The sequence below is a fragment of the Cetorhinus maximus genome, chromosome 2, assembly GCF_964194155.1.
Source record: "Cetorhinus maximus chromosome 2, sCetMax3.hap1.1, whole genome shotgun sequence".
NCBI classification, from domain to species: domain Eukaryota; kingdom Metazoa; phylum Chordata; class Chondrichthyes; order Lamniformes; family Cetorhinidae; genus Cetorhinus; species Cetorhinus maximus.
The window spans coordinates 220,874,817-220,893,828 of record NC_135880.1 but is presented as its reverse complement, the minus strand read 5'-3'; positions in this window follow the sequence as shown (position 1 = coordinate 220,893,828).

Sequence of the window (19,012 nt, the reverse complement as noted above, 5' to 3'; positions counted from 1 at the left end):
CCCACGTGGACACTGACCACCTGAGGTCAGTGCCTGCCTGAGGGCTTGCAGGTCTCAGTGCAACCCCAGGAACCCCTGAGTCTGTTCCTGGAGCTGCCTCTCCATGAGAGTCGCCACTTTCTCAATGGAGGAGGCAGTGTTTTCAGCCATGAGGGTCAACGCAGTGCTCATGCTCCACATGGACTCCTCCACAACAGAGACCGTGGCACACAGACCCTCATGGATCTCCGCCAGATCCTCCCACACATCTTGCTGAACATCCAGCATCTCCGCGTAATGGACAACTCTGGGGGCTTACCATCTGCCTTCAACTGAGCATCGCCCTGGTCTCCAGCAGTCCTCTGGCTGCCAGCGTCCTGGGCAATCTCTGCCTCCGCCTGCACCTCAAGCGAGTCTGAAGCGCCATCACCGCTGTGCACCGACATTCTAGCTGCCAATTTAATGCCCACTGAGGTGCTGGTCTCTGCACTCGTGCCTGGTTCAGGTGTGACTCTCAGCTGAGAATTTTATGGAACCTTTTTTGCTCATGTATTTAAACATCTTAACCAACACATTTTCTCCACTCTTCTGAAGGCACAGGTTCAGCTGAGTTACAGTTCCTTGGATGACAATAGCCATCTATAGTCTCACTAAAGTGGCCAGTCCTTATGTTTGAATTTTCACAGTGAAAATGTTGGTACAGGGGGACATTGGGCTATGAGAATAATCACAGTCAAGATCAGTCTTTGTTTACTTTGCTGCCTAGGAGGATGGTGGAGATGGAGATGGTGAATGATTTCATAAGGAAATTGGATAGGCACTTGAGGGATGCAAACTTGGGCTAAAGGGATAGAACAGGAGAATGGGGCTAAGTACAATGCTCTACGGAGAGCTGGCATGGATTCGGTGATGGGCCAAATGTCCATCATTGCTGTAATTACTTCATGACTCTACATGAACATTTTCCAATTGTGGTTAGTAGCGACAGGGAGGGGGGTGCCTTTTCTCAACCTTTTTCCTTCTCTTTTTCTAACTCAGGGGGTATTGAGACCAATTGTAGTGACCCTGCTATTACCCCAGCTGGGAGGAGCAAGCTTAGAACAGTCCACGGATTAGACTTTGGTCCCTCCTTCTCCATACATCTCAGTATCACTGCAGGTGTTACATTTACAGAAAGCTTCAACTACTGTATTACATTTAAGCATATCTAACTTCCCTTATCTTCCTTGACCTCTCTGTCTCAATTTCTGGTGATAGACTGTCCACCAATATCCATTACAAACCTACCGACTCCCACAGCTACCTCGACTACAGCTCCTCACACCCCGCTTCCTGTAAGGACTCCATCCCATTCTCTCAGTTCCTTCGCCTCAGTCGTATCTGTTCTGATGACGCTATCTTCAAAAACAGCTCCTCTGACATGTCCTCCTTCTTCCTTAACCAAGGTTTTCTACCCACGGTGGTTGACAGGGCCCTCAACCGTGTCCGGCCCATCTCCCGGGCATCCAACCTCACACCTTCCTCTCCCTCACAGGAACATGATAGGGTCCCCCTTGTCCTCACTTATCACCCCACCAACCTCCACATTCAAAGGATCACCCCACCAGCCTCCGCCATTTCCACCAACTCCAGCATGATGCCACCACCAAACACATCTTCCTTCACCCCCTCCGGCGGCATTCCATAGGGATCATTCCCTCCGGGACACCCTGGTCCACTCCTCCATCACCCCCTACACCTCAACCCCCTCCCACGGCACCTTCCCATGCAACTGCAGAAGGTGTAACACCTGCCCTTTCACTTCCCCTCTCCTCACCGTCCAAGGGCCCAAACACTCCTTTCAAGTGAAGCAGCATCTCACTTGCACTTCCCTCAATTTAGCCTACTGCATTCATTGCTCCCAATGCGGTTTCCTCCATATTGGAGAGACCAAACGCAGACTGGGTGACCGCTTTGCAGAACACCTTTGGTCTGTCCGCAAGCATTACCCAGACCTCCCTGTCGCTTGCCATTTCAACACTCCACCCTGCTCTCATGCCCACATGTCCGTCCTTGGCCTGCTGTATTGTTCCAGTGAAGCTCAACGCAAACTGGAGGAACAGCACCTCATCTTCCGACTAGGCACTTTACAGCCTTCCGGTCTGAATATTGAGTTCAACAATTTTAGATCATGAACTCTCTCCTCCATCCCCACCCCCTTTCTGATTTTCCCCCCCTTTTTTTCCAATAATTTATATAGATTTTTCTTTTCCCACCTATTTCCATTATTTTTAAATGTATTTCCATCCATTGTTTTATCTCTACCTTTTAGCCTTTTTCAATTCCTTCACCCCACCCCATCCCCACTAGAGCTATCTGTACCTTGCTCGTCCTGCTTTCTACCCTTAATTAGCACATTCCTTACATAATAAAGGACCTCTTTGTCCTTTTGTCTGTGACATCTTTTGGTTATCTCCACCTAGGTCCTTTATCCAGCTCTACTTGTCCCACCCTCCCTTAAACCAGCTTATATTTCACCTCTCTTCTATTTTTACTTAGTTCTGTTGAAGGGTCATTCGGACTCAAAACGTTAACTATGCTCCTCTCCGCCGATGCTGCCAGACCTGCTGAGTTTTTCCAGGTATTTTTGTTTTTGTTTTGGATTTCCAGCATCCGCAGTTTTTTGCTTTTATCTAAGCATATCTAATGTTGGGTATATTGCCACTATTCAGACATCAGGTTTGCCTGGTTCATTGAACTATGTGCAAAAAGCAGTTCTCTTTTCCCTTGTATTTCACTCAGTCTCTAGAACTCAAATTATTAAATAACTTTTCTCCATCATTGGCGGTAGAAAATTTATCCACCTCAGTTGTACTTTCTGGAGCTCTCCCCACTATCGACTTTCCCTATCTCTATCTCCTTAAATGTAAGCCGCGTCTTATTGGTAGATTCTCACCTCTGAGTCAGAAGATTGTGGGTTTGAATCTCAAGGGACTTGAGTATAAAAGCTAGGCTGATATTCTGAGGGCTGCACTATTGGAGGTGCCATTGTTCAGGTGATACATTAAACCCAGGCCCCATTAGTTTTCTCAGCTGGGTGCAAAAGATACCATGACACCATTTTGATGAAGCGCAGGGCAGTTTTCCCCAGTGCACTGATCAATATTTGTCCCTCAATGAACACCTAAAAGCAGATAACCTGGTCACTGTCACATTGCTGGTTGTGGAACCTCACTGGCTGCTTTGTTACCTCCCATTACAACAGTGATAAGACGTCAAAAACTCATTGAATGTAAAGTGCATCCTGAATTGTGAAAAGTGCAAAATAAAATAAATGCAAGTAAACCTTCTGAAAGCTCAGCTCCTTGACGTTGTCTTTGGTCACCTTCCTGGCGCGATGGCCATTTTCAGTACAGCTGTGAATTGTCTTGTGACATTGCTGTAAAGTAACATATCATTTGCTAAATAAGAAAAATACAAGGTTAATGAACCACAAAAACAGCGAGCAGGCTGATTCACAATGGGAGTCGCTGAGGCATCAGATCCGGGGTCACAATCACCACCCTGAGGCTCAAAGCTGTCCCCTTCTGTCAGTGCCTACATGTACACCAGCAAGATTGAGTTTAATGTGCAGCTGGAAGTGTACACCTCCAACAGTGCAGCCATTCCTCAGTACCGCCCTGGTGTGTCAGCCTATGAGTGTTAAGTTCCAGAATGGTGCTTGAATCTACAACCTACGTGCCCAAGAGGTGAGGATGCTACCCACTGAGCCAAGCAGGCATGATGAGAATGTGTTGTGCACTGAGATATCCTGCCAGGCATGCTGAAGATTTTCAAAGCAACAGAAGCAGCAACCTGTTATGCTCGCAAGCTGGATCTCCACCCAGGTGACAATAAATCTGCTGCAAGCAAAGAATATTCATGTTTTTGTTTGACAAAGTGAGAGCAGGAAAAACAGAGCAAGCTCTTGCCTTACTCAGTGTAGATCCTGGTTTTCTGCATAATGCTTGCTGCCCCAGAAATATCTCCTTGACCTACTGCCATCAAGCTCTGGTGACAGAACAGAAAAAATAACATGAGATCATGAGAAAGATGCATCGGTCTGGTATCCTAAATCAGGGTGTTCAGCCTACAGCTCCTGAGCCCAGAGGGAGGTAGCGACAAGGGTGAGGTGGGGTTGGGATTGTGGGGAGGGGAGGATTCAGCACTGGGAGTGGCAGAATGGGAGGAGGATGGCAGCAATGGAGCAATGGATAGTTCCCACACACCATCCTGACTTGGAAATCGATCACCCTTCCTTCACTGTCGCTGGATCAAGATCCTGGAACTCCTTCTCTAACAGCACTGCGGTCTACCTACACCACATGGGCTGCAGTGGTTCAAGAACGCAGTTCACCACCACCTTCTCAAGGGCAAATAAGGATAGGCACCAAATGTTGGCCTTGCCAGTGATGCCCACACCCCATGAAAGAATAAACAAAATGAGGAGATGGCTGCACTGGGGCTGATGGTGACACTGGGGAAATGCAGCAATGGTGGGGGTGGCAGCATTGGGTAAGGTGACAGCATAGGGCATGTCAACAATGGAGAGTGGCAATATTGGGGGAATTGTTGGCATGTGGTGGAGCAGGGAGTGCAAGGGGACTGAGGGGAGAAGTGCTATTGCTGTCAATCAGCATGATGTCAGCACAATTGATTGTGAAGTGAATCTGGAGGGAGGCACTTTTCAAGAAGCTAGGAAACCCAAATCATTAACTTCAACTGCTTATCCTATCCTGAAAATAAAGATAAATGACCCAATTAAACTACTGGAAATGTTTTTCCACAAAGTGCAATATCCACAAAGTCACTCTTCATTCATCTGTTTGAACACAAACTAAAAGCCATTAATACTGACTTGATTGGTAGTAAGAGACCTCAATAAGATCACAGAATTTGGGGTTAGATTAAATTTGCAGCATAGTATGTCAATTGAAGTACACTTGTTGCAACATTAATTTAAAGCGATGTTTGTTGCTCATTTTGTCTACAGAGCAGTTATTAAGCTTCAGTAGTAACTCATCCAGTCTGGAGCACCTTGAAACTTCCCTGAGAAATTTGACATGGCACCATGTAAATATGAGTCAATTTTTCTTTCTTCCCTTGTCTGTCAGTGAGAAGGGGAAGTTAAACAAAACCCTTTCCATTTGGAAGATGAATTTTTTGTCATTCAAATAAAATGGTCAACCAATTCTCTGTGAGTGCACTCTCCTCTACTGGTGAAGGTCAATTCCTTAACCTTTCCTCCAAACCCCTCTATTATTTTTAATTAATAGTTATGTTCTATTCAGAATTCTCAACTCTTCTCTCATTTAAACCTTGCAATTCCAGTGTGGAATAGTTGAATTCCAGTGAATCACAATTAAATGCCACATAAGAGATTTTTTCCCTCTTACATGTCATTACATTTCTGTCTGTCAATATGAGAAATGTAACCTTTTGATCTCTTCAAGTGCTTGCAAATCAGATATTGAAGCTATGCGCAGAGTAAAATTCCTTCTACCCATATTTGCTAACTGTCCATTTTCTACACTGAATCAGTCACCATGCAGGAATTGGTTGAAGAGGTAAGGGAGATGACTGAAGATATGGTGGAAAAGATAGATATTGTGAAGACTTTTGACTGTGGTGAAAAATGTAACAAGATATATGTTTTTAGATAAAGAATTTCAGAGGTCAGGGCAATCATTGGTGCAGGCTGCCCAACAATGGTGGATTGGTGAGGGGGGAACAGAAATAAGGCTGGATTTGGAGCAATGGAGAAGATTGCAGAAGTGGACTGAGGCAAGGTGATTGAGGGACTCAGAAATGAGAAGATGGTATTGTGCAAGAAGGTCATAAATGTTGATTCTTCCTCATAGTAAATGTTTCTTCCCCTCTTCACCCCGTACCATCGTTAACCAGGATGATTCATATCAAAGCAGTGTCCACAAAAACAGCTCAAGGTGATGCTCCCTTTGAATTTCCCTCTTCTCCTCTGTGGGAAGCAGCTGCCTGATTCTTCTGGCAAGGTGACACCGGTTGAAACTGTGAATGAGTTCACATGGAGAATCAGGGGTGTGAACTAATATCCTGCTTCTTCATCACCTGGCAGATTGGAACAACACATGTGCCAGCTCAGTACTGCCAGAGCAATAAAGATGGCACTACAATAGCACTTTTGTACCTAAAAAAAAAAGTAATTTAACTCTTAGGAGATTGTACATTTATTAACTTATTTGAGCAGTGCCGACTCTACTAGGTTATCAACAAGGTGTCGCCTACAAAACCAACAGAATACTCAAAAGGAATCGGAGAATTACACTGATTTTACAGCATGCAAACAGGCCATTCAGCCCAACTGGTCTATGTCAATGTTTGTGCTCCACATGAGCCCTCGCCAACACTATTTCATCTAACCCTATCAGCACATCCTATTTGTTTCTCTCTTAACTACTTACCTAGCCCAGGGCCAGTGCAACCGCTAGACAAACTAGGCGGTCACCTAAGGCAGCAAGGTTTGGGGAGCAGCAACCCCAGGAACTGGCACCACCGTGAGAAACTGACGTCTGAATTCTGAAACTTTAAAATGATATTTACGGTAGATGCTAGCGTACTGGTAATGTCATAGGACTACCAATCCAGAGGCCCAGGCTAATGGTCTGGGGACATGGGTTCAAATCCCATCACGGGAGGTTGGTGGAATTTAAATTCAATTAATAAAAATAATCTGCAGTTGGAAGCTATTCTCAGCAATGGTGACCATGAAACTATCATCATCTGTTGTAAAAACCCATCTGATTCATTAATGTCCTTTGGGGGAGGAAATCTGCCGTCCTTACCCGGTCTGGCCTACATGTGACTCCAGACCCACAGCAAAGTGATTCACTCCTAACTGCCCTTGGAATTAGCCTAGCAAGTCACACGGTTCAAGTGTTCAGCCCCTCTCCGTCTCTCTAGCAGGCAACAGCAGCGAGCAGCCCTGCCCATTACCCCCCCACCCAACCAGCCCCACCCATTACCCCCCGCCACCCCCCCAACCCCCAACCAGGCATGCTCACAGCCTCCTGACTGTTTCCCTCTGACCATCCAATTGCTTTCACTTGCCTGTTTGCCTGCCCCCTCCAAGTCATGATCTTATGATGTGGGTTGAGGTCTCAGGAGAAGTGCAAGAGCAGAGCTCACAAATCTAAGTGGCACCGAGGGAACATGGTGCTGCAGAAGAGCAGTGGGATGGGAGTCGGGAGGCTGAGACCGGAGTGAAGGCGGAGGGCAGGCCTTGGATAACAACTACCTGTGAGTTTGACCATTTTTAGCGCTTATGTGGGAGTGGGACCATTTTACTGTATTCATTTTTGAAAGTTAATTGTGGGGGAGGAGGGCGCCAGGCTGAAGGTTCATCTAGGGGCACACAGACCCTTGCACTGGCCTTGATCAGCTGTTCACCTCAACCACTCTACGTGGTAACAAGTTCCACACGCTACCCACTCTTTGGCAACAGAAGTTTCTTCTGAATTCCCTATTGGATTTATTAATGTCTATCTTATATTTATGGCCCTTGGTATTGGTCACCTCACAAGTGGAAGCATCTTCTCTACATCTAATACTACATCAAACGCCTTCATGCTTTTGAAGACCTTTATCATCTTTCATTGTAAGATTGATTTTGTTGTTTCATTGTTTTGACAAGGTCAATCCTTAATATCCCGAGATAGACGAAAAATATATCATTTTTGGATCCAGTTTTTAATCAATCAGGGAGTACATTGTTAGATCAGATATGAAGTTAGGGTTCTGAGAAGCACTGGAATGCAGGCAAGTTAGGATTTTAAAAGTAAAAACTAAATAAAACAATGTGAACTAGATAGGCAAATATATAGAAATACCAAGAATAGGTCATCAATTAGAAATATAGAAGAAGCAGGCACTAGGGAAGACAGAACAACAGTGAGATCTTAAATCTTTTATTTTTTTGTTTAATATTTTAAGTGCTTTTATTTCAGTCATTGTAATAACATCATTAGTATAATTTGGTAACACTTTACTTTAAAATTAAGTTTACTTAAGCATCACATTATTCTAAAGGGGATGTAGGAGCAGGGGCACCTGGTTTATGTGTGCATAAGTCATTGAAAGTGGGCAGGACAGGTTGAGAGAATGATTAATAAAGTATACAGTATCCTAGGCTTTATTAATAGCATCATATAGTACAAAGGCAAGAAGATTATGTTGAATCTATACAAGACACTAGTTCGGCCTCAGATGGAGTACTGCGTCCAGTTCTGGGTGCTGCACTTTAGGAAGGATGTGAAGGCATTTGAGAGAATGCAGAAAAGAGTCACGAGAATGGTTCCATGCAGGGATAAGGAACTTCAGTTATGAAGATAGATTGGAGAAATCTGGACAGTTTTCTTTGGAGAAAAGAAGGCTGAGATGAGATCTCATAGAAGTAATAAAAATCATGGGGGGTCTGGACAGAGTAGATAGGGAGAACTGTTCCCACTCATGAAAGGATCAAGGACGAGAGGACACAGGATTAAAGTAATCAGTAAAAGAAGCAAAAGCGACATGACGAAAAACTTTTTCTCCCAGCGAGTGCTTAAGGTCTGGAATGCACTGCCTGAGAGTCTGGTGGAGGTAGGTCCAATCGAAGCATTCAAAAGGGAATTGGACTGTTATTTGAAAAGGAAGAATGTGCAAGTAGGGAGAAGGTGGGAGAATGGCACTAAGTGAATTGTTCTTTTGGAGAATAGGTGCTGACATGATGGGCTAAATGGCCTCCTTCTGCACTGTAACTGTTGTGAATTCTATATTTAAAATAAAATCAGCTGATGCAGAAAGCAGTGTTCCTTGGAACTGTCAAGAGTCTTGTTGTTAAATGCAGTATCCATTGCCATGAATGAGGAATTTGGCTAAAGTACTTTCATTCTTACTTCTCTTCAAAACCCAGGCCCACCCATAACATGAAAACGGCTCCCAGCTATTGGCTGCCAGGATTCTCCTAATCCAAGAACAGGACATGGGGAAAAAAATTAAAATCTGCTAAGTGACATTTATTCCTCTTTACCTTTCGTCTTTGCTTTTCTCTTTCTCTCTCTCTCTCTCTCCCTTTCCCTCTCTCTTTCTTTCACACACACTCTCTCTCATCAATCCAGCTATGGCCATTTGTCTCCTGAACTTTCCTCTCTTGCCCCCTCTAGATCCTAAACAACAACCCCAAATGTTCCTTTTTCTTCCTGCAACATCGGTTTGCTGAAATCAAGATTTGTTGGATGCATCTTCTACTTCATACCAAAAAAACCGTTCAATTCCTTGCCTTCCTCAAGTTCTGCACCATATACAAGCTTATAAAAAACCAAACTGTGGTGATATCTTCTCTCATACATTTTACAAGCTGTTGCTTTTCATTTGAATTTGGGTGATGTCAGAATTGACAGACAGGAAAAGGCCAGCTGGTCTATCGAGCCTGCCTCATATTGTGCAATGTTTCTTCGTGTCTTCTTAATTGTGGTAACATTCTGCTCAGTGATCTTTGGATCTACTTAATTTTGGTAGGGTTCAAACCTTTGGTTTTTGGTCCTAGCATTTAGGTTCTTCAATTAAAAAAACAATCAATATTATGAAATAGTGAATAAAGGTGTCAAACTTTTTATGATGAGGGCATTTGGGGACTAGGCTTTTTTTTCTATTATTCATGACTGATGGCTTATATTCCTTGATGTCAAAAGATATTGAGTGATAAATACCATTCGCTGCCACATGTGACGGGACTAAGCAGCATAAAATATGTGTTCATTTGGGTAAATGTCTTCTTTTGGAAAAATAGTTCCAATAACTACAGTTATATCTTATTTTACAGAGAATAAGAGGTTGCACTGAGTGAGAGTGAGGTGATTGCAAATCTCAAGCTTCCAATTGTTTCTCAACCTCCCAGGCAATTCCAATTTACAGTGGTGTCAGAACACTTAGATTAATTGAAATTCCCCAGAACTGTGTGTTTTTACCATGTTCCAGCTCATACTATGTTAGAAAATGTATAGGCTGTCCACAGTATAACTAGCATTAATGATAAGACCACCAGCCCCCCCGCCCCCCCCCGCCCCCCTACCCCCATTCAACTATAATCTGTGCTGAAGTAGGTAATCTCAGTAAGAGGAATATAGGTAGAAGATTGAAATATTGGAACAGGAGTAGGTTATTCAGCCCCGAGAAACTGTCCTGCCATTTAATTAGATCACCATTGATCTGTATCTCAACTCCAATTATTTGTCTCAGCTCCATAAACCTCATATCTCTGCCTAACAAAAATCAGTTTTGAAATTTTCAATTGACCAAGCCTCAGTAGCATTTTTGGGGGTGAGTTTTCCAGGTTTCCACCATCCTTTGCACTCCGAAGTGTTTCCTGACATCGCCCCAAATGTTCTAGATTTAATTTAAAGCTTATACTCCATTCTTTGGGACTTCCTAACCCCGGAGAAAATAGCTTCCATCTACCTTCTCAAATCCTCTAATCATCTTAAACACTATAAGTAGATCACCCCTCAGTCTTCTGTATTCAAGGGAATACAAGTCTAGCCTTTGCAACCTGCCCTTATACTTTAACCCTTTTAGCCCTGAGAGTGGCTGGCTGGAGTCATACCTAGCACAAAGGAAGATGGTTGTGGTTGTTGGAGGACAATCATCTCAGTTTCAGGACATCACTGCAGGAGTTCCTCAGGGTAGTGTCCTCGTCCTGACCATTTTCAGTTGCTTTATCAATGACCTTCCTTCCATGAGAAGGTCAGAAGTGGGGATGTTCACTGATGATTGCGCAATGTTCAGAACCATTCACAACTCCTCAGATACTGAAGCAGTCCATGTCCAAAGGCAGCAAGGTCTGGACAATAGCCAGGCTTGACAAGTGGCAAGTAACATTTGTGCCACACAAGTGCCAGGCAATGACCATCTCCAACAAGAGAGAGTCTAATCATTGCCCCTTGACATTCAATGGCATTACCATCACTGAATCCTGCACGATCAACATCCTGGTGGTTACCATTAACCAGAAACTGAACTGCACTAGCCATATAAACACTACAAGATCAGATCAGAGGCTAGGAATCCTGCGGCGAGTAACTCACCTCCTGAGTCCCCAAAGCCTGTTCACCATCTACAAGGCACAAGTTAGGAGTGTGATGGAATACTCCCCACTTGCCTGAATGAGTGCAGCTCCCACAACACTCAAGAAGCTTGACACCATTCAGGTCAAAGCAGGCCGCTTGATTGCCACCCCATCTACAAACATTCACGTCCTCCACCGCCTACACACAGAGGCAGCAGAGTGTACCATCTGCAAGGTGCACATCAGGAACTCACCAAGGCTCCTCAGACAGTACCTTTCAAGCCCATGACCACTATCATCTAGAAGAACAAAGGCAGCAGATACAGGGGAACACCACCACCTGGAAGTTCTCCTCCAAGCTGCACACCATCCTGACTCGGAAATATATTGCCGTTCCTTCACTGTCGCTGGGTCAAAATCCTGGAACTCCCTCCCTAACGGCACTGTGGGTGTACCTACACCACATGGACTCTTTATGTTTTTCTCATTCATGGGATGTGGGCATTGCTGGCTAGGCCAGCATTTATTGCCCATCCCTAAGTGTCTTTGAGAAGATGTTGGTGTGTAGCCTTCCTGAACCACTGCAGTCCATGTGGTGTAGGTACATCCAGAGTGCTGTTAGGAAGGGAGTTCCAGGATCTTGCCCCAGCGACAGTGAAGGAACGACGATATATTTCCAAGTCAGGATCATGAGTGGTTTGGAGGGGAACTTGCAGGTGGTGGTGTTCCCATGTATCTGCTGCCCTTGTCTTTCTAAATGGCAGCAGTCGTGGGTTTGGAAGGTACTGTCAAAGGAGCCTTGGTGAATTCCTGCAGTGCATCTTGTAGATGGTACACACTGCTGCTACTGTGCATTGGTGGTGGAGGGAGTGAATGTTTGTGGATGTGGTGCCAATCAAGCAGGCTGCTTTGTCCTGGACAGTGTCAAGCTTCTTGAGTGTTGTGGGAGCTGCACTCATCCAGGCAAATGGGGAGTATTCCATCACACTCCTGACTTGTGCCTTGTAGATGGTGGACAGGCTTTGTGGAGTCAGGAAGTGAGTTACTCGCCGCAGGATTCCTAGCCTCTTACCTGCTCTTGTAGCCACAGTATTTATGTGGCTAGTCCAGTTCAGTTTCTGGTCAATGGTAATCCCCAGGGTGTTGATGGTGGGGGTTTCAGCGATGGAAATGCCATTGAGTTTCAAGGGGTGATGGTTAGATTCTCTCTTGTTGTAGGTGGTCATTGCCTGGCACTTGTGTGGTGCGAATGTCACTTGCCATTTTTCAGCCCAGGTCTTTTTTGCATTTGGTCATGCACTGCTTCCATGCTCCTATGGACTGCAGCGGTTCAAGATGGCAGTTCACCACCATCTTCTTAAGGGCAACTAGGGATGGGCAATAAATGCTGGCCCAGCCAGCGATGGCCACATCCAATGAATGAATATTAAAAAAAAAGAATAGATTAGTACATCTGGGCTATAAAGAAGCAAAAATATCAGTAATTCTTCAAAATTCCACTAACCAATCAATAGTATATGTGCTTGGATGTCTTTGAGGATGAGATGAAACATGATCAAAATCCTTCCCATGCTCTGGCTGGAATTTAATGTCCTTGCCTGAGGTATGTTTGGTGGTGCATAGTGGGCATTTAATTGGGTGGAATGTGGCAGGTAGGGACCCCATTGCCTTCCTGCCTCTGCCCTGATTAAGTCTGGGCCAGGAAAGCTCATGGACAGCCTTCCCAACCTGCCACCAATTCAGGCCCTTTAGTGGGCAATTAATGTCCACTTAAGGGCCTCATCCCACTGTCACGGGTCTCCATCGAGCGGCGGGGCGGGCAGGGGGCTCACCAGGCAGGAAGCTCAAAAAGCAATGCCTGTCACCTCTCTGTCCAGGTTTCCTATAACGAATGGTCAACTGGGTTAAATAACTTTAGGTGATGGGCATTCATGAACCTGGTGGCTACTCGTGCTCAAATACTTAAGAATGCAACTCAAAGGTGCATTTTCAGAGTAGTTGTGCCGCCTGCCATTACAGCCATGGGGACACGGCTAATGAAAAAGGAAATGCAATTTACAAAGTGTTTGGGTTGTTTGTGTGTTGTGTGTCTTCTTCTATATCTCTTCTCCTCAAGAGAAAATAATAATTACTAATTCACACATAGAGCGGAATGCCACCACCCAATTCAAAATTCTCCTTTAACTTTCAAACCAAAGACTTGCATTTATATAGCGCCTCATTCAAAGCACTTCAGAATTAGCTTCTTTGAGGCACAGCTACTGTTGTTTCATGGAAAAACAAAGCTGCCATTTTGTGCACAGCAAGATACCACAAATGGCAATGAGACCAGTCAGCAGTAACTTTGTATTTAGTGGTGTTGGGACATCAAGAAAACAGGAAATGATGGCAAATAGTGAAACCACAGGTCCTGGCTAGAATGGAGATGATTGGGTAATTCGCCTGTCAATCACGGCTGAAGAGTTGTGAACTGGATTGATTTTAACCACAAACATTGTATCGTGTAACTATCCTCCACTCAGTGCATTTTGTTAGGAAATAATCTTGCTTTAATCAGGGGACTTTGTTGCAGTTTTGGTCATTGTTCTATTTCAGGAAACCAGCTGGTGAAAGATAGAACTGGAACCCACCTTTACACACTTTTACATTTACTTACAGGGTTACAGGTTACAAGCATGCACCTCCTAAACTAATAACAGAAATGTTTCTTTATATGTGCTCAAGTGAAACCCCAATTAATACTCACCACCTGCATACAATTAAATACAATTAATATACTATTAACATTCATCAGTTTGATTAATTAAAACCATAAGCCCACCCTGCTGCCAACTGAATGGCTAACACAGTGGTATTAGTTTAAAAAATTGTGAAGAAAATAAATGTAACCTATATATCGGCCAATATGGTACCACAGGTTATTAAATAAATGCGGCCTATATATCAGTCAATATGGTACTGCAGGTTATTTTTGATAATGTTTAATGTGCTGAGCAGGTCACTGAGCAAGCAAAAGGTTACCATTTCTGATAGAAAATGCTCAATAAATTACAGTGGAGATGTTATACCAGAATGATGAATCTGTCTTTCTCTATCAGGCAATGAACTCTTATTACCTCCAGAGCAGGAAGACATCAGTTAAAAGCAATTTGACAGGTTTTTAAAGTTTTTTTTAAATAATATATATAACGCCATTGGCTTTGCCTTGATTTGTTGTCCAACTTGAGCATTAGCGCTGATCGGCAGCTGCTGAGATAAAGCAGCCTGTGAGTAAATAATGCGACTGTCATTGTAAAATCGGAAATGTTCCCGGTGGGTGATTTTCTTCAGGAAAATTCTCAAGAGTGCGTGCGTTTATTTTTTTCACAGAGTCAATTTTTCTACCTTAGACTAGTTTGCCCCACAGTTATAGAGAAGAGGATTTTGCTGATGCAACCTGCTCGATGACCTTACATTTCCCACCTCCTTTGTGAAGCGTTCTGGATTTCCATGTCCAGCTGTTTTGGGTGGGCCCTGTCACTATCTCGTGACTAATCAACAGGGCTTGACGAGCCTCCCGAAATGTCGCTGACAATACTTCTCAGCCAAATGCCCATTGAAAGACAGCCTTGAAGGAAAAGTCAGAGCTCCTCAGTATCCCACCCCTGCAGCTGTGCATCTTTTAGGGAGATTATTATTTTAGGCGTGGGGCGCCTGTGAAGAAAGGAGTTTCTGAGCACGTATGATTTATTGCACTTAAAAGAAAGTTGTCGCCTGTTATGTTGATTGTGCAGAAAACAGATCTCCCTGAAGCTTTTCTGCATTTCTCTCTCCATCTCTCTCTCTCTCTCTCCAACCCCTTTTCTCACTTTCTTTCCGGTTCTCCTGTTCTGTGTTCCTCTCTCTTTGTTGTGTGTGCCACTCTGTCTTTTCTTCTCTGTTGTGTTTACCACTATTTCTTCAGGCTCGCCTGGAGTGTGTTAATGTTTTCTTTTCCATTGCTCCTGCATGCTCTTTCTAGGTGCATTTCTCTTTTGCTTCCTTCTATGTCTGATTGTGATTTTGTCTTTACTATCTGTGCCTTTCTTTGTTTCTGGCTCTTTCCACTCATCTTCCCTCGGTCCTGTTTCTCTCATCCTCTCGATTCATGCTTATACTCATGCAGTAGGCGAAGCTGGCTGTTTCACGCTGCTACTATGCAGCAGCAACATGAGTGGTATTCACTACCAACACTACTCTGCTGCTGTCAAGCCAAAAAGACATTCTGCCTATCACACAAATGAGTAATGTGGTATATGAATTTCAGTGTCAGTGTGATGCTAGGTATGTAGGCTGTATGTCCCAAAGACTAGAGGATTGTATCAAACAGCATGTCCCAGTCGCTGCTCGCAATGGGCAGGGTACAGACCGTACCCAACCAGCCCGTGCTTGCAAAAACTCAAAACACAGTGTCCAACGTTAGATGTGATTCTGCGATTGAACAACATTTGCTAAATAATCCTCAGTATACTAAGAATTACGCTGACAACCAATTGAAGATTGTCACATGGGCTTGTAGTGTGATGCATTTGCATGTACTGGAATTAACATATATTAATACACAGGGCCCTGTTCTTTGCAGACTGAAAGAACATGTACACACATTGCGCCTGTTTCAGCTAAACGAAATATATGACAGCCATTCGCTGACTCATTCCTCAGGGCAATGACTTGACCAATCAGGGTCAAGCTGCCTGGTTTTATTTTCAAACAATGCTGGCAGTTAACTGTCAGTCACCATCAACTGGTGCATTCTCTATGGCAATACCTTTACCAATCAGGGTCCACTTGCCAACCAATCAGCACTCTTTTCTAATAGAGTGTAAATTGTTGCTTTCCCCTTATATTGGTATTCTTATGAAGTGTCCTGATGAGTGCAAGATGAAAAGCTTTGCCATGTCTCTTTTTTCAGCAATATGTGATTAAATCTTTTCTTGAATAGGGAGAGCAAACCTGTATAAAGTACGCCAGATGTAGTCTCACTAGGCCCCTATACAGCTGTAATAACATTTCCCTACTATTATATTTCATTCCCATTGCAATAAATGTCAACATCCCACTTGTCTTCCTAATCACTTATAATGCCATACCTACTTACTAACTTTTTGCGATTCATGGACCAAGCCACCCAGATCCCTCCATACTATAGATTTCTGCAGTCTAATTAAATATGATACTGCTTTTCTATTCTTCCTGCCAAAGTGGGCAAGTGCCTGTTTACCCACATTATGCACCATATGCCAAATTTTTTACTCACTCACTTAACGGAGAGCCTCTCCGTCGTGGCGAGAATGGTGGAAGTGCCCAAAAATCGTAGGTCCTGCCCCTGAACATGGTACTTCCCATTTTCGAAGGGGCGGGAATGGGGGCGTTTTGCATTTCTCTCATATGTGTTTCACAGAGGCAGCTGGCTATTTAAATCATCAGCTCCCTCTGCTGATGTCGGATTTCGGTAGGCCAGGAGTGTGAAACCCGAAACGTGCGGTGTAGACTTGGTAAGAGCGGCATGAACTCTGTGCAGTTCTTTGGATAGCCAGGGTACCCCTTTGGAGAGGTAAGGCACCCCTTTGGATCTGGTCCCAGGACACCTTTGAGAGAGGTCAGGTGCCCTTTGGGGAAGGTAAAGTTCCCTGCGTAATTGTTAAAAGTAGGCATAAATGTTTATAAAAAGTGCACAAACACATAACTGTCAAACTCATTGGAACTGTCAACAGACCTGTCAAAATTAACTGTCAAACACAACTGTCAAGAGAACCTGTCAAAGGTGTCAAGAGAACCTATCAAAAGCGCCTCTCGAAGGGAGCTGTCAAGGTATGTAAAAATCCTGCCATTTAAATCTTTGAAAAAAAAAATGTCTGGGGTGTTAAGAAAATCTTTGTTTGCTATTTCACTCCATCTGTTAACATAAGCCTGAAGAATTACATCATTGAATCACTGCTGTATGACTGATTTCACAACCATCCATTATTATAGTCAGCTACCTAACATTTCACAATTTGATTGACAGCTACAAATAGACTCTTTGAAGTGGGATCACGAATTCCAATTTTTGTTGTTATAAAGGTTTATGCACTTGAATGAAATGTTTGTTGTTATAAGGCTTTATGTAGGGATGTAAATGTAGTAAATGGGTTTTAACGAATGAGAGTGCTTTTTTCCCCGATATAGCGAAATCTGCAATAGCCACTAAGAACTTTATTTTATCTCATCTCTGCATGGGTTCTGAGATCTGCCCATGGATATTGGGTGATTTGGCATTGTAGGTATAAGGGCAAGGGTAGTGGGTGGGGGGGGCTGTGGGGGGTGCTGGAGTTTGTTTTAAGTTGGCATAAGGGCTATAAAGGGTCATGAGGGTGGGTTCAGGGGCATAGGTTGGCATGGAGTTGAGGGACCATGGGTACAGGGTAATAGGTTGGTGGGGGGGTGTGGGACCATGGGGGTGGTAAAAGGGGAATAGGTTGACAGAGAGGGTATGCGAGGCTATGGGGGTTTGTTCAGGTCATGAGATGGCATGGGTTGGCATCAATGGGACATGGGGAGTGTTTGGGGAGGTTTGGATTACGATTAGGGTTAGGGGTGGACGGGGCAGTGCGGGTTGAGGGCTGGAGGGATGTTTCATGTTTTATTCTTTTTAAAAAAAATTTTGGACACAGTGCCGGAGCCTAGAGTCAGGCCTTCAGCTAAGCCCATCTTCACACCCAGCATTGTCTAAGTACTTCCTGGGTAGCCTGCCCCCCAAACCGAAATAGGCATCCATTTTCAAAATCCCGCTTCACGGAGCTGGGAATTCTCCCAAAGCTACGCACCCGACCCGCAGATGAAGATCCAAGCCTTTATGTCCTCTTGACAAATAACATCCCTACCTATCTTCATGTCATGAGCGAATTTAGCTGTCATACATTGGGTTCCTTCATCCAAGTCATTGATATAAGCCTGAATCTTCAGGTTGGCGTGCAGCGGTGGGCCCCACTCACCGACGCGTAAAATGACGGGCGTGCATCCCAACGTCACCGCGCATCATTCCGATCTTCAGTTCGGCAGGCGCACACCGGAGTCGGCTGTGTGCCCGCCGAACTGTCAAAGGCCATTTAAATAGCAATTGAAATAATTAACAGGGCTGCCCGTCCAACCTTAAGGTTGGCGGGGGCGGGGGGCAGGTGAAGAGCCCAGGCGGCCTTCACATTTTTCATGGAACCTCATCCATGGGCGGGATGAGGTTTCACGAAGGGTTTATAAATGTAATAAAATTTTTCATTAAAATTCATTAACATGTCCCAGCTCACGTGGACACTGATTAATTTTTTTTTCTTTATTTCAGTTTTCATAAGCAAAGAATTCTCCCCGAGGCAGCTCCGTGCCTCAGGGAGATTTCTGCGTTCTTTCCCACGCATGCGTGAAGGAGCGCAGGCCCCGACTCTCCCTCCTCCCTCCACCCGCAAAGGGAGCGCTTCTGGGTGCGCATCACGCTGGGCGGGCCTTAATTGGCCCTGCCCACATAAAATGGCAGCGCGTAGCCGATTGCGGGCGGCGATCGGCTGCGCAAACGCTCCCGCCCAGCCCGCCCGACAGGGAGAAAATTCTCCCCATAGATCGTAAATAGTTATGACACTGGAGTGTGATGTCTGTGTGTGCCAGCAACCCAGTTTTAATATGTTACCAAATAAGAGCAGCAAATAACAGATGAAGAGTGATAGTTATTATCCTAAATGTGACACTTTTCCTACAATAAAGCTTTGAATGTGGCTGAAAAGAGAGACAGGCCTGAATTTTACCTTTGGCAGGTGAGGGCGATCGGCCTATGAGCAGTCAGGAAACGGGTCCGCCGACCACAATGGGCCACCAACCATGAAACACATGCCGAAAAGCTCAGCGCTGCTGATGTGGGGGCGTGGAGTGGCGGGGGAGGGGAGGCGGGGG